Source organism: Rutidosis leptorrhynchoides, chromosome 4 (genome assembly GCF_046630445.1).
Source record: "Rutidosis leptorrhynchoides isolate AG116_Rl617_1_P2 chromosome 4, CSIRO_AGI_Rlap_v1, whole genome shotgun sequence".
Taxonomy (NCBI): Eukaryota; Viridiplantae; Streptophyta; class Magnoliopsida; order Asterales; family Asteraceae; genus Rutidosis; species Rutidosis leptorrhynchoides.
Window position 1 is genome coordinate 563,227,566 of NC_092336.1, and position 14,160 is coordinate 563,241,725.

General features: G+C 30.1%; 1 long non-coding RNA gene across 5 annotated transcripts; it reads right to left on the reverse strand.

Moving 5' to 3' along the window:
* Positions 1 to 4,898: 4,898 nt before the first annotated feature.
* Positions 4,899 to 13,906, reverse strand: LOC139845325 (uncharacterized). Of its 5 annotated transcripts, none has more exons than XR_011758279.1 (13): positions 13,573 to 13,906; positions 12,740 to 12,818; positions 12,373 to 12,428; positions 12,203 to 12,302; positions 11,922 to 11,979; positions 11,359 to 11,487; positions 11,094 to 11,233; positions 9,768 to 9,877; positions 9,538 to 9,644; positions 9,282 to 9,427; positions 8,659 to 8,958; positions 5,513 to 5,591; positions 4,899 to 5,019 (listed from the first exon to the last, which is right to left on the reverse strand). It is a non-coding gene; the product is annotated as an uncharacterized lncRNA (long non-coding RNA). The 5 variants fall into 5 exon arrangements; XR_011758278.1 differs by adding an exon at positions 10,424 to 10,483 and having other exon boundaries at positions 8,659 to 9,427; XR_011758277.1 differs by having other exon boundaries at positions 8,659 to 9,427; positions 12,214 to 12,302.
* Positions 13,907 to 14,160: the final 254 nt, after the last annotated feature.

The window sequence follows — 14,160 nt, forward strand, 5'->3', positions numbered from 1 at the left end:
TTTGTTCTAAACTCGTATGTAGAATGTTTGTTTTCCTGTACTTGTGTTCACTTAGTAAAAGAAATGTTTATGTTTTCTCATCCCAAATGTAAGTTCAAAAAGAGTAAAAGTGGGACTATGATCTCACCTTGAGTGCACGAGTAGTAAAGTACTTCAACAAGTAAACGTGTGCAAAGAACAATGCTAGTCTTGACCTAAACAATAGGTTGTATCAATAACGGTAAGCACGATAGGTCAAAGATGTTCAATTAGTCCTATGGCTCGTTAAGACTCGATCATAATAGCATGTGAATCAAATTGTCATGTTTCATGCAAGGTACAAGTATAAAAACATGTTAGAATGATTGCACAATTATTTGGTTAAGTTTGATTAAAAGTCAACTTGGTCGGGTCAAAGTCAACGGAAAAGTCAACGGGGTCGGGTCGGGTATCCGACAATTTTTCTAAGTTATATAATCATATATGAGCATGTTGGCCAAGTTTCATGTTAATCGGAGGTCCGTAGCATAACAAACATTTTTACGTCAAAAGACAACCCAAACAGCCAGTTTTAGTACAATGGGACGGCGTCCCAAAGGGCTAGACGGCGTCCCACAATGAAGGGTGGGACGTCGTCCTGATATCCTAGACGGCGTCTAGGTTCAAAAGGTGGGACGGCGTCCCCAGTATCTGGACGGCGTCCTGATCGGTTCCCAGGCCCTGTTTGCTGTATTCCTCAAATGGACGAACCAAAACACAAACAATCACATTTTATGATCCGCAAACAATTAGAACATGTATTTTATATCATCGGAAAGCTCTTTCGACAAGGAACGCAACTAAGCACTTTTCATCAAGCAAAAACATCATATACTATAACCGAAATCCCGTCAAGTGATCAATAGAGGTTTATTTTCAAGTTTCAAGTTTATCAATTGTAATTTAAGTTTCGGGAATCCAATTTATACATATGATATGCCGTTTTGAAGGTAATGAAACATGTAATACCACTAAACACTTATCAATAACATTAACAAGCATTCAACGCATCAAAAGTTCGTTTTAAGAGTTGTCAACCCTAACCAAAAGTTCACAAAATCAATAATCGCGTTTATGAAGTTTCTTTAATCAATCTATACATCAAAATGAAGCTAATGATACTAGTAACACTTTTAAAACATGCACATTAACAATCTAATAACATTTGATAATCCAAAATCAAAGATTTAGCAAGAAATTTTCATAATGAACTAGTTACACCAAAAACAACAAATCGAGCATACAAATTACATACACGACATCACAATGAGCCATAGACACTAATTAACATACTTTTAAGTCAAGAACACAAATTTAAAGAAAACTAGTGTTTTAGAAATGTTACCCAAACGAGATGAAGTTGGTACCAAAACGAAGAGGATGAAGAGAGGATCACGAATATGTAATTTATTTTGTTGTAAGCCTCCTAGATCGAATTTAGATGATGATTGAATGAATTTGGAAATTGGGTGTGTTCTTGCTAGAGAGAAAGAGAGAGAGAGAGAGAGATGGTTGAATGGTGGTGATTGGGGTAGACTAGGTGACCTAGTCAACTAGTTTGCCCCGTGTCAATTTTAGTCCCTCGAGTTTGTAGTCGGGTGCGGAAAATACCTAAACGGAATATTTTAAAACGCGTATTAACGGGAGATGTTATAGACATGTAACGGAGTTTAAATTAGTATAACGGAAAAGAAAACGGAAAAAGGCGGGATGTTACACTCATGCTTCAGTTCCCAACACTACTTCAAAAACATTCATACTTTAAATTCGAAAGTTTACAGAATTTAGAAACTAAAACAGTTTCCTTTATAATGTAATACAGATAGCGCGGAGAGATGATTAATATCGGACGAGAATAATTATGAAGATATCTTCAGAAATATTGAGGATATTTATAATGAAATATACGATAATATCTTAGAATTTTAGAATCAAATTGTGATGAAGAAATTCATTCACGATGATTTAGAGTGTTTAAGGAGCAAGATATTCGCTAGAGATTTCATCAGAAATAGAATCATCTGGATTCTTTATGTACAAGTTTAGTCCTTGTGATTTGTCCACAGTCTCCTTTATAGATTGCTCAATCCGTTTTTCAGTTTCAACTTTTCTGAGCTTTTCCAACATACTATTCTTTATCATCAAACTTCCGACTGTTAAAGTCGTGTACAGTTTTTGCTGCTGTATTCAGCTTTTTTAAAATTTCAGAATGAAAGATCATAATTCTAAGAGGTAAAGGTTATATGTATACATATAACTATTGATGTAGAAATGCTGCGAGATTCAGAATACTGATTACTGATTTCCCGGTACTTGGTATGGCAATTCTCGTTATATGATACGGATGAATATATGATAAGGTTTTAATGAACAAATATAATGGTTCTTCGGGGAAACTTAAACCAATGAGTAATGAAGTTGCTGGTAAGTTTACTGTTAATGTGGTGGGTTATAAACGGTTTATTGGCAACTATGATGAAAAGGGTAATTGTTATAATAAGGCTTATTCGAATGAAAACTTGAAGTTGATTTGCTGAAGCTGTGACAAAATTGACTAATCTGAAAAGGAGTAGCAAAGTTATTTTCGGTAATAACAATGCCAAACGAGGTAGTACAGATACGTTTTAAACGTTTACTCAGGTTCCGAGTGTTTTCAGGTGCATAATTATATGCATAAATCTTTTCTTCCATAGATGAAGTGCAGTTGGTTCATCCTCTCGATTGAGGTGTTTTCAAGAATCATGAAAGGTTTGAACGCAGATTGTAATCGTCGAGATACAAATGAGGTCTATGATGAAATCAAGGGGCAAACTTGAAGAATTTTTTAGTTTCATATGTTATAAATAATATTTTAATTCATTTTAATTGTTCAATATTGGTAGTCCACAGTTAGCAGTTCACAGTCACTAACTCAATAATTCATATATAGTTTATAACATTCGAATTAATTAATACGTATTGTGACCCGTGTACATGTCTCAGACTCGATCACAACTCAAAGTATATATATTATTGTAGAATCAATCTCAACCCTGTATAGCTAACTCCAGTATTACTGCATATAGAGTGTCTATGGTTATTCCAAATAATATATATAGATGCGTCGATATGATATGTCAAAATTTTGTATACGTGTCCCGATATTTAAAGTGCGTAAAATAAATAACAGAAATTAAATGACGATAAATAAAATTGCGAGAATTAAATTGCGATAAAATAAATTGCGATAATTAAATTGCGATAAATAAAATGTAATCAGTTAGCTAGGAACAGTTAGCGTGGATTCTTAACAAAAAAAATTTCTCATAGTTAATTTGTTTGTTTCTAACAAATTTTATTTTGTCCAATGTTTTCTTCATTATGCCACTTGTTGAATTCTAATAGGAAAAAATTCAAATATAAAATTGAATGAAAATGGTTATTCTGCGATGAACGGATACGTATATCTGTGGATGTAAGTAAGATAATAAATAACTGTTAAATCAGATTGGAAGAATGTACCGTGTAACTGATTAATGTGAAATCTAAATATTCCTCAGGTATTACCTACCCGTTAAAATATTTTCAACATTAACAGTTTGTATAAAAGAATTCTTAATTACAATCTTGATGAAAATATACTTGCATATATATTTTCTTCAGATGTAATCATGGATTTAATGAGTTAATATGATATTAATCTCATTTGCTTTTCGGTTTTAGCTAGAATAAGTAATCTCTAAAACTTTTAGAAACCACATATTCTTCACAGAATATTTCTTCTTCAAAGAATATTTCTTCAATGAAGTTGTGGATCAATACTTCATCGTTCATTGTTGTTGGTACTCCTTGGTATCTATAGTGCGTAGGATATTGATGTTCGAGGTACAGATTGTGATGTTGAGGTGTGGGATGCAGATGTTGTTGTTAGTGGTACTAGTTATGCTGTTGGTGTTGCCGCTGGTGCTTGTAATCTTTGCACCATATTCTCCAAAGCCGTAACCCGGGCGCTAAGCTCGTTGACTTCTGCTATTACTCCGGGATGATTGTCGAAACAAGTGGATGAATAAGGTTTAGAATTGTGGATAGAATATTATCGTGTCGAGCTACTCTAGAAATGAGGCTGAAAATAGTGTTTCAGATAGGTTCGCCGGTAAGTGCTTTAGGTTTATCGCCAAGAGGGAAATTTGGTTGGTGGAAGGGAATTGCCTTCTTCTCGTTTCCGTTGATTAAGTCGACTACGAACCCATCAGATAAATTGGGGATGGTTGATTGGTTAATTCACTCTGGTGACGCTGCTTTCGGAGCTTAGGTGAACATCCATGTCGGATGTTCGACTATCGGATGGTATTCTATTTATATAGAATATCTATATATATAGAACAAAAGATTTCGTAGATTACGGATGAATTCACGGAATATACTAAGCAAAGTTTACAGTAACAGATACTCTAAGATATGAATTAGCAAATACGCTAAGATATGAATTTTATCTATACACTATTCATGTAATCAATGCAATAAGATGTGTCTAGACTAAGAATGATAAGCAGGTAATTTTCTAAGGATGATAAGCAAATGTTTTCCGACTAGAAACGATAAGTAAAACTTTTGACATGCAGACACGGTCGAAGTCCAGATTCACTAATGCATCTAAGCAACTATCAGTTAGACACACTAATGCAAGACCTGGTTCGCTAAGACCACCGTTCTGATACTAACTTTCATGACCCGTCCTAATCTATCTGGACGAATACATTACATTTGGTTACATCGCGAGGTATTTGACCTCTATATGATACATTTTACAAACATTTCATTCTTTTTTAAAAGACAAACTTTCATTACAACGACAGTTGACGGCATGCATACCATTTCATAATATATCCAACTATAATTGACTTAATAATAATCTTGATGAACTCGATGACTCGAATGCAACGTCTTTTGAAATATGTCATGAATAACTCCAAGTAATATCTCTAATATGAGCAAATGCACAGCGGAAGATTTCTTTAATACCTGAGAATAAACATGCTTTAAAGTGTCAACCAAAAGGTTGGTGAGTTCATTAGTTTATCATAATCGATCATTTTCATAATTTTAATAGACCACAAGATTTCCTTTATTCAATAATCATACACTCGCAAGTGTTTAAAAAAAAATCATTCATATGGATTGAACACCTGGTAACCGACATTAACAAAATGCATCTAGAATATCCCCAAACATATAATCGAAGTACTAAAGCAGTTCAAATTCTCTGATTGGGGCTTGTCAATGGCCCATAGATCTATCTTTAGGATTCGCGTCAATTGGTGGCAACTATAATAAACACCAATTCTTATGTTACCAAGTTCAATAAGGGCGATATCCGGTATAACAATTCAACCATAGAATGTAGTTTCGATTACTTGTGTCCATTTCGTAAAGCATTTATAAAAGCGCATGTATTCTCAGTCCCAAAAATATATATATTGTAAAAGCATTTAAAAAGGGAGCAAATGAAACTCACCATGCTGTATTTTGTAGTAAAAATACATATGACGACTTTGAACAACTGAACAATGTAGGGTTGGCCTTGATTCACGAACCTATATCATTTGTATATTTATTAATATACATAGTTGTAATCGAATTTATATATCTTTAGTTTTGTATTAAGATTAATATATATATATATATATATATATATATATATATATATATATATATATATATATATACAATTTTATTAATACTTATCATATGTTATAATGTTCAATTGATATATAATTTAATTAACATTATATCAATATAGATGACATTATATTAGTTAAAACGTAATATTATGTAATATTAGTATACTTAGGTAATAAATATATTCTTATAAAAATTTCTTTTGTTTGAAAAATATTTATGATAATAGTACTAAAATAAGGATATTAATAGTTATAGTACTAATAATAATGACAATGATAATAATAATAATAATAATAATAATAATAATAATAATAATAATAATAATAATAATAATAATAATAATAATAATAATAATAATAATAACATTAATAAAGATGGCAATTTTGATAATAATGATAGAATAAAATGATAGTTTTCATAAAGATAATATTTTTAACAATAATGGTACTTTTAATAAATATGATGCTTTTTAATAGAAATTTTACTAATCATATTACTAATATTACTAATATTAAAGTTAAATGATAATTCTAGTACTAACTATTAATAATAATAGTACTTAGTACTAAGACTAATTTTAATGATAACCAGTGGATAATTTTTAGTAAAAATGACAATAGTAGTAATAATTTTCAAAAATAACAATACTAATAACGATAATAATCCTATAAATGATAATATTAATAGTAATACTTATGTTACTACTAATAACTATAGAAATTGTACTAATATTAATATAATTGAAAATAATAATAATTTGTATCATTTTTCATAATAATATTTATATCCAAGATTTCTATATTTATTATCTTATCCATATTATTAAAACCTACATATTCATAGTTATAATAATCATAACCTTCGCGTTTAATTTATAGACTAATGACGATAATTTATTTTAAAAAAAACTTACTTGTAATCATGATAATATTACTAGCAATAATACAATAATAATAATACTAATAATAGTAATATTAGAAATGATAATACTACTAGTGTTTCTAAATGATAATACTAATAATAATAATGATAATATCGTAATTTACATTGACTAAATTAATGATACCAATCATAATAATAACTAACAAAATGACCAAAATTAATAATATAACAATAATAATAACAATTAATAATAATAATAATAATAATAATAATAATATAATAATAATAATAATAACAACAACAATATTAATAATAATAGAAATTAAATAAAAGAGTATACCCATATAAAAGCTTCTCTAAAAAAGAAAAGCTGCAAACTATAATCGAACCCGAGACCTCTCGCTCACACACCAACACCCATGACCATCGAACCAGTTTTATTTTTCTGATATTAATCCAACCAATTTATTTATAACCCGTATCCTTTTAACTTCTATATTCCTTCTTCTATTTCACACTTTTAATCAACCAGATGGTAACACCCATCACCAAATCCATTAATTTAAACACATATAAATTCTTTAGTATCATATAAATAATCGGCAGTAGTTTTTTGAATTAGTAGAAAGCAAATATATATATATATATATATATATATATATATATATATATATATATATATATATATATATATATATATATATATAAATGAAGAATAGATCTGTTGTTCCATCGAAGGATAAAAATCACGAATTCAATTTTGAGAATGTTTTGGATAATTCTTTCAACATGAAAAAGGTTGTATATCATACATAAAAACTTTCCAAATCCTTAATTTGACTTGAATCGTAACAACAAACACGAATTTTATTGATGAACACTAGTTGACTTTTTAATTTAAAAACTTTGACCTTGAAATTTGAATTTGATATGAGGAATTGGATTATGAAACTTTGCAGAAAGTATCACGACACGATTCCTAACAACTCTGCAATTCTAGATTTTAACAATTTATTCGTTTTTGAGTTTTGAATAAAAATATGAAACAGAGATATAAAGAGCTCTTGAAAAAGAAAAAAATATATAAATAAGACAAATAAGTTTAATTCAGTGTTTTGGAGTAATCTCAAATGAATATTGATAGTGATGATGAAACGTTTTAATAACGTGAGTAACTTTGTTGTTTTATAGCCAAGAACCATTCGATAGGTTCAATTAAGCAAGAAAAAAAATAAAAGAAATATAAAAGGGAGATTATGACCCCTAACAGATTTTGGAGTGTATTGAATTCAGATTCCAATCGGTAATCAATGGGAGACAGAAACAAAAATGGAAGAAGAAAATTTAAAAAGGAAATCAGGATCGAACGTGATATATACATATTTGGATTATTCTGATCTATAAACTATACTTAATTGATATTATTAATTATTATAAATAATAATAATAATAATAATAATACTTTTAATAAAAATACTAATAAAAATAATAATAATAATAATATGAATAAAATCTCATTAACACTAGTAATAATGATAATTATAATAATAATTATAAAATTGATAATAATAATATTATTACTGATAATAATAATACATTGTATTTACTTTTATAATAATAATAATGACAACTAAAATTATACTTTTACTACTACTTATAATAATAAGGATAATAATAATGATAACAATAATTTTAGTAGTATTAATAATAATACTATAACAAGTTTATATTTGTATTAATATACAAATATTTACATATACTGAATTATTCTAATTTCTTCATATGATATTTATAAATTATTTATATATACATGTATATCTATGATGTACCTATAATAATCATGTATATAACTTATGTAAATATTTTATATATTGTATAATTATAAGTATTCATTTTTAACTTTGATTAATATCAATCGACTGACAATTGAGTGTTTACTCACTTCGAAGTCATAAATATTCAATATATATATATATATATATATATATATATATATATATATATATATATATATATATATATATATATATATACATATATATATATAGATTTATTTTTTTTTTGTACTAAGTTTTATTTTAATAATCATATTCATACCTTGTATATTATTTTACATATTTAGTTCTAACTAGGTTGGTAGCCCGCGCTTCGCTGCGGTTTTTGGACATGAATTGCAATCAGCTCCAGAGGATTGTACACACCTGCATGATCTCCTCCTTGTATCTCAACAACATTTTCATCAGGTAGAGCAAATATCAGAATGCTTTATGCAAAATCGAAACAAACGAAACCACATTAATATGATCTCTAAAAAACTGAACAAAGTATTAGCCCCGTAACAGGTAGGGTCAATTTCACACTTTACCAATAAGTGGGTTGATACAAATGATGAAGTATCTGCAATCGATCAAACAGTTTACATAAAATAAACATACTATATGTAGGTAAAGTCACCCAATGAATATATTTAATGATATAACTTTCTTAATCAATTTATTCACTGAAATATTAAATTAATTATGTGGATAAAAAGCAATCGGATTCAAGTCAACCATCTCTCTACTCATGAAGATTATCTGCTTAGGCCCTGCCTGACCCACCCATTTTACGACCGGTAACCAAATATGAGCAAAGTAATGATATTTTAAACACTCCTCCTAGAACCCGAATTCTATAATTTGAAGAATTTTGAAAGATGTTTACGTTAGTACCTTGCTTACCTATTTGTGAGCGTGCCATAAGTAACATTGAGCTTATAGAGATCGATGGGGGCATTGTAAGCCTCCGTATGAGCTTTAATTATATGTTGATGAACTAACCTTCAACAAATCATCCATTGCAGGAGAAAGAGGAGCATCATGTTCTTCTTTTGTCAAAATACAAACATATCTATTAAGTAACATCATATAATTAAAAGAAAATTTCCTAAAATGATCAGGTGAAACTCGAAATTCAGGAAATAGATCATTAACCCACCATTTCTTCAAGAATAAAACACCATTTCGCTTCCATCTGATATCACAACAAGTTACCATTTCTTCAAGAATAAAACACCATTACGCTTCCATGTATAAAATATGGCACTGCATAACATGCATAATTGTGATATCTTGAACAATATTAAATATCAAGAAAAAGTTATCAATATCTTAAAAACATACTATGTAGAAAATGTTATTTGTAAGCAGCATAAAGGGAAAAAATACCTATTATAAATCATGATTTTGATGTTGAAGCCAAGTCTAAAGCTGATTACATTAGTATCCTCACCCTTGAGTTTTAGTACACCTATGATCTTTCTGTATTATTGAGTTCCCTGTTCATAATCAAGCATTAAAACGATAACAAATTTATCAATACAACCCATCACATATGTATATCTATATATATCTATATCTATATACACTATAAGAATGCGCATTTCTTTTTATTTCCGCCTGATCTTCCAAATGATGCTCAAAAGCCCCATTATAAACCCTAAAAAATTTCCTAATTCAACACTTCCAAACTCGGATCAATCGGTACAACTGTAAGTACATTCCATTTAAGGAACAAAATTCAATTAACTATCACTAATAGCAAACAACACTAAACAAAGCTTATAAGAAGCCATATTAGTTCATGCACACTTTTGAAGGTACTTTTTAAGGGTGCACACCAAAGTCCAAATCAGTCATGGGACAAAATAAATGTATGTATATAAGTCTAAGGGAAAGTTATATTAAGAACAATTTGATGAACAAAAATCAATTTATATGTTGGGGGAAAATTGCCTTCACAATAGTAACAGAATACGACAGAAGCCTTAATCTTGAGTTAGAACAAACCCTCAAACAACAAAGAAAGAGAGTTGGAACATGACCTATATAAGTTGATTCCAGGCGTTCCATTCCGATTCCTAGCAGAAAGAAGAACAGAAACCCTAAAATTCATAGTCATGAATCAATTCAGGAAGCATAAGTCATTGACGGACCGGGACTAATATTTTTAGTGCAAAGATAATTAGAGAGATAGGGTTGAAGATTGACTGAAATGGTGGTAGAAGAGAAGAGGTAAAGGAAAATGGAAGAATCTGGAATGGAGATTACAAAGGGTAAGGGAATTTTTGTCAGCATTTGGATTTGGATGGATGTAGATTTTAAAAAGAAAGGAAAGAAGGAAACAGTATAACAATGAAAGAGAGGGTTTGTAGCCAATAGGATTGTGAGAAATTTACGCCAATTAGTATATCTACAAGCGTTAGGTCGGCCGCGCGTTGCGGCGGCAGACCTGAGATGGTTAGACATTTTGTTTTACGGTGGCGCACATTACATTCTAATGTTGTTTAGAGTACATAGGTAGAAGGAAAATGTTTCAGTTGGTTGTAGAAAATGTGCAACTGTTGCATTTAGTTGAATATGATAGTAAAAATGATGACATTTAAAGCATGACTAAAAGAAAATTAGTTTAACCAGTTGACATACATTAAAATACATACATATCGAATTCAATGAAATTTGTATTACAACAGTAGTAAATAAATTGATGTTTACCTTGACAATTAACATTTTAAATTATTACATATTGTGGTAACATATCCCAAGAGACGTGCTCCATTACCCTGCTCAGTCAGACCCTCAGACGCACTCCAGTACCCTCATCACTTTTGTTGCCATTGTAGACACATTCATAGCTGAAAACATCATAGTAAAATTTGAAAATTATCATTCTCTAACACACAATAGCAAATGTCTCACTAATACTTTAAATTTCTTATGCTATATAATTGAATCCACATATATACAACTGAATACATACCATGGATACTACTCATCAAAATATTATCATTTGGGGCGCGACATTGGATCAAATTTTGAGCAAGTGGAACTCTCTCTAAAGAGCTATACGCAAATTTCATTGAAGGCATGATAAAAGGCCCGATTCCACCTGCAAGCTACATATTTTAAAATAATACGAAGTACTAATTACTCAGAAAAAACAACTAAAATGCATTTACATTGAGTAACTTTTAGAATAACACTAACAATGCAAAACACTCAGGCTAATTGTAATTACAACTATCTTCTTAATGTGTGAACTTTATTAACTTAAAAACTTACCAAAATTACAAAACTAAAGCAATATGAACATGCACATTTTAGTTTAAGAGTCACTTGAGAAAAGGTTCTACAAAAAAAATGCATCGAAATAACCGTCTATGTATCATTTTCATATAACTTATATAACATTAGCACTTAGTAGTTCAAACCAAGAATTAACAAAAAAAAATTATGTATGTTCGTACTAAATCACACTTTTGATCTAACCAAATTAACATCGAATTGAATAGCAAAACTCAAGAGACTAATGCGTAAAAAAACCATAAGCATAGCTTTATCGTCAACTCTGGTAGTATATCATCTCCAAAATTTCGTGTTACTGCATAAAAATAATAATAAAAATAATCATTAAAAGAAACATACTGATCATTGGATTAGAAAAGTTTCTCTGGTTGCTCATTCTGCAGTGTCATTTTCACAACTTTGTCACTGTGTTATATTACGGAGTAATATATAAATAGTAGTTAATGTGTGTTACGTACTGTTATTTCTAGTATGTTACGTTATACTTTAATAAAGTTCGGTAGTTCAACGATTGTTACTTGAGACTGACAGTGTAAATGGATCTTCTTATGGATTGATTTTTTTGTGTGCTTCCAGAGACGTCCAAGGGTTCAATTCTTTGAGTGCACCCTATATAATCTGCTTTAACACTTTTTTAGTAGGGAATCGTGTCAATGTTTAACAGACTGATAGTAATATTGTATGTTACCTGTTAAGACTGAAGCTCTTAGATATCGATCTTGTAATTGATGGTATGATATGAACCTGAAATAGTGCTGTGGGAAATCAGATACTGGGGGTGTGTCACATATAGATTATGATAGTCTGTATTATATATGCAGAATTTAGCTACAACACTCCTTCAAAGTATTCCTAGTCATCATAACTCATTTTTGCATGTACAACATTATCCTGCACTTGAAAATAACCTGGTTATGAAGAAACAATGTCCTGTATCATTATATTATTTTAAAAAGTTGGTAGTTGTTTTATGCTTATATATTTGTCTAAAAGCGGGCTATAATATCTTAATCTCATCATATTTTCAGGGCACAAAGAACCAATCCACAATATACCTTCATTCGTAGACGATATCAATAAAGGATTTGCCAAATTGGAGTGACGATATCTACCACTGGAACGACCCACCAGCAGCTACACACAATAAAAAACACCATATGAAAATATAAACTAATCCGTACAAAACTATAACACTAATACGAAAATGATGCGGAATGTAATGTAAATTGAAAAAACACACATGTAGCAGCAGAAGGACCAAACAAAAACAGATAATTCATAGTTGAAACAAATGACGACTCAGGAACATAAGCATTCATAAATTTGGACGGAAATTCAGACGTACTTTGCTCACGAAATGTAGTGTCACACCTATCACTTCTAATACATGCTTTCTTAACATGTACGGAGTATTTTTTTTACAACCATCGCCATTTACACCAGAAACATTGGTTAGCAAAACAAAAATTACGACTTTATTTTGTCTTTTTTAGAAGGCATAAATATCCATCAAGTTGTGTTTGAGTCGAACAATGTTCTCTAATAAATGATAAATGATATATTATTAATAGAAACAGTAAAACATAATACAAAAAAGAGCAAAACATAATACAAAGAACAATTCAAACTCTAGAAACATGAATAACAATGCTAATACAATACGAATTTAGAAATTTTTTACATAATTCAGCATATCATTATCTATTGAAGAAATATCACAATCTTTCCTTAAGAGTCCTAATTTAAAACCCTAATTTAAGAACAGTCGCACAAACATTAAAAACCAAAAATTAGGAACATATATGTAAACGCCAATGGAAAACTAAAACCCTAATTTAAAAAATAGAAAAACCTTTGATTACCTTTATATATTAAAATCGATGTTTACCTTCGGGATAATATAAGGAAGGAAAAAAATGGACCGTTGCTGGTGACGATGGTGGATGCGGCAGTGCTGGTGACGATGGTGGATGCGGCCGTGACGGTGGATGCGGCGGTGATGGTGGATGCAGTAAGGAGAGGAAGGAGAAGTTAAAACCGCCACAACCGTCGATTTTCTGGCTACCGATTGTGACGATGGTGAAAGTTGATGGTGAAAGTCGATGGTGACTATTGAGATAGAAGGTTTACGCAGAGAGATAATAGGTAGGGTTGGTAGACTGAATTGGAGGAAATGGGGAGCAGAAGAAGAAGCAGCTTCTAGGTATGAGTCGGAGGAAATGAAAAACCTGCTACAGTATAATGAGGGTAATGGTCTACTGTAGTACTGTTATACTGTAGCGGGGAGCTTACGCAAGTTAGTATATTGTTAAATAAATGATTAGATTTTATTATTTCCAATTATTTTATATATATATATATATATATATATATATATATATATATATATATATATGGGGATGATTCTCACACACATTTTTTTGATCCTCACACACCTATTTTAACTTTTTACTCTTCTAATAATACTCAATTGGTG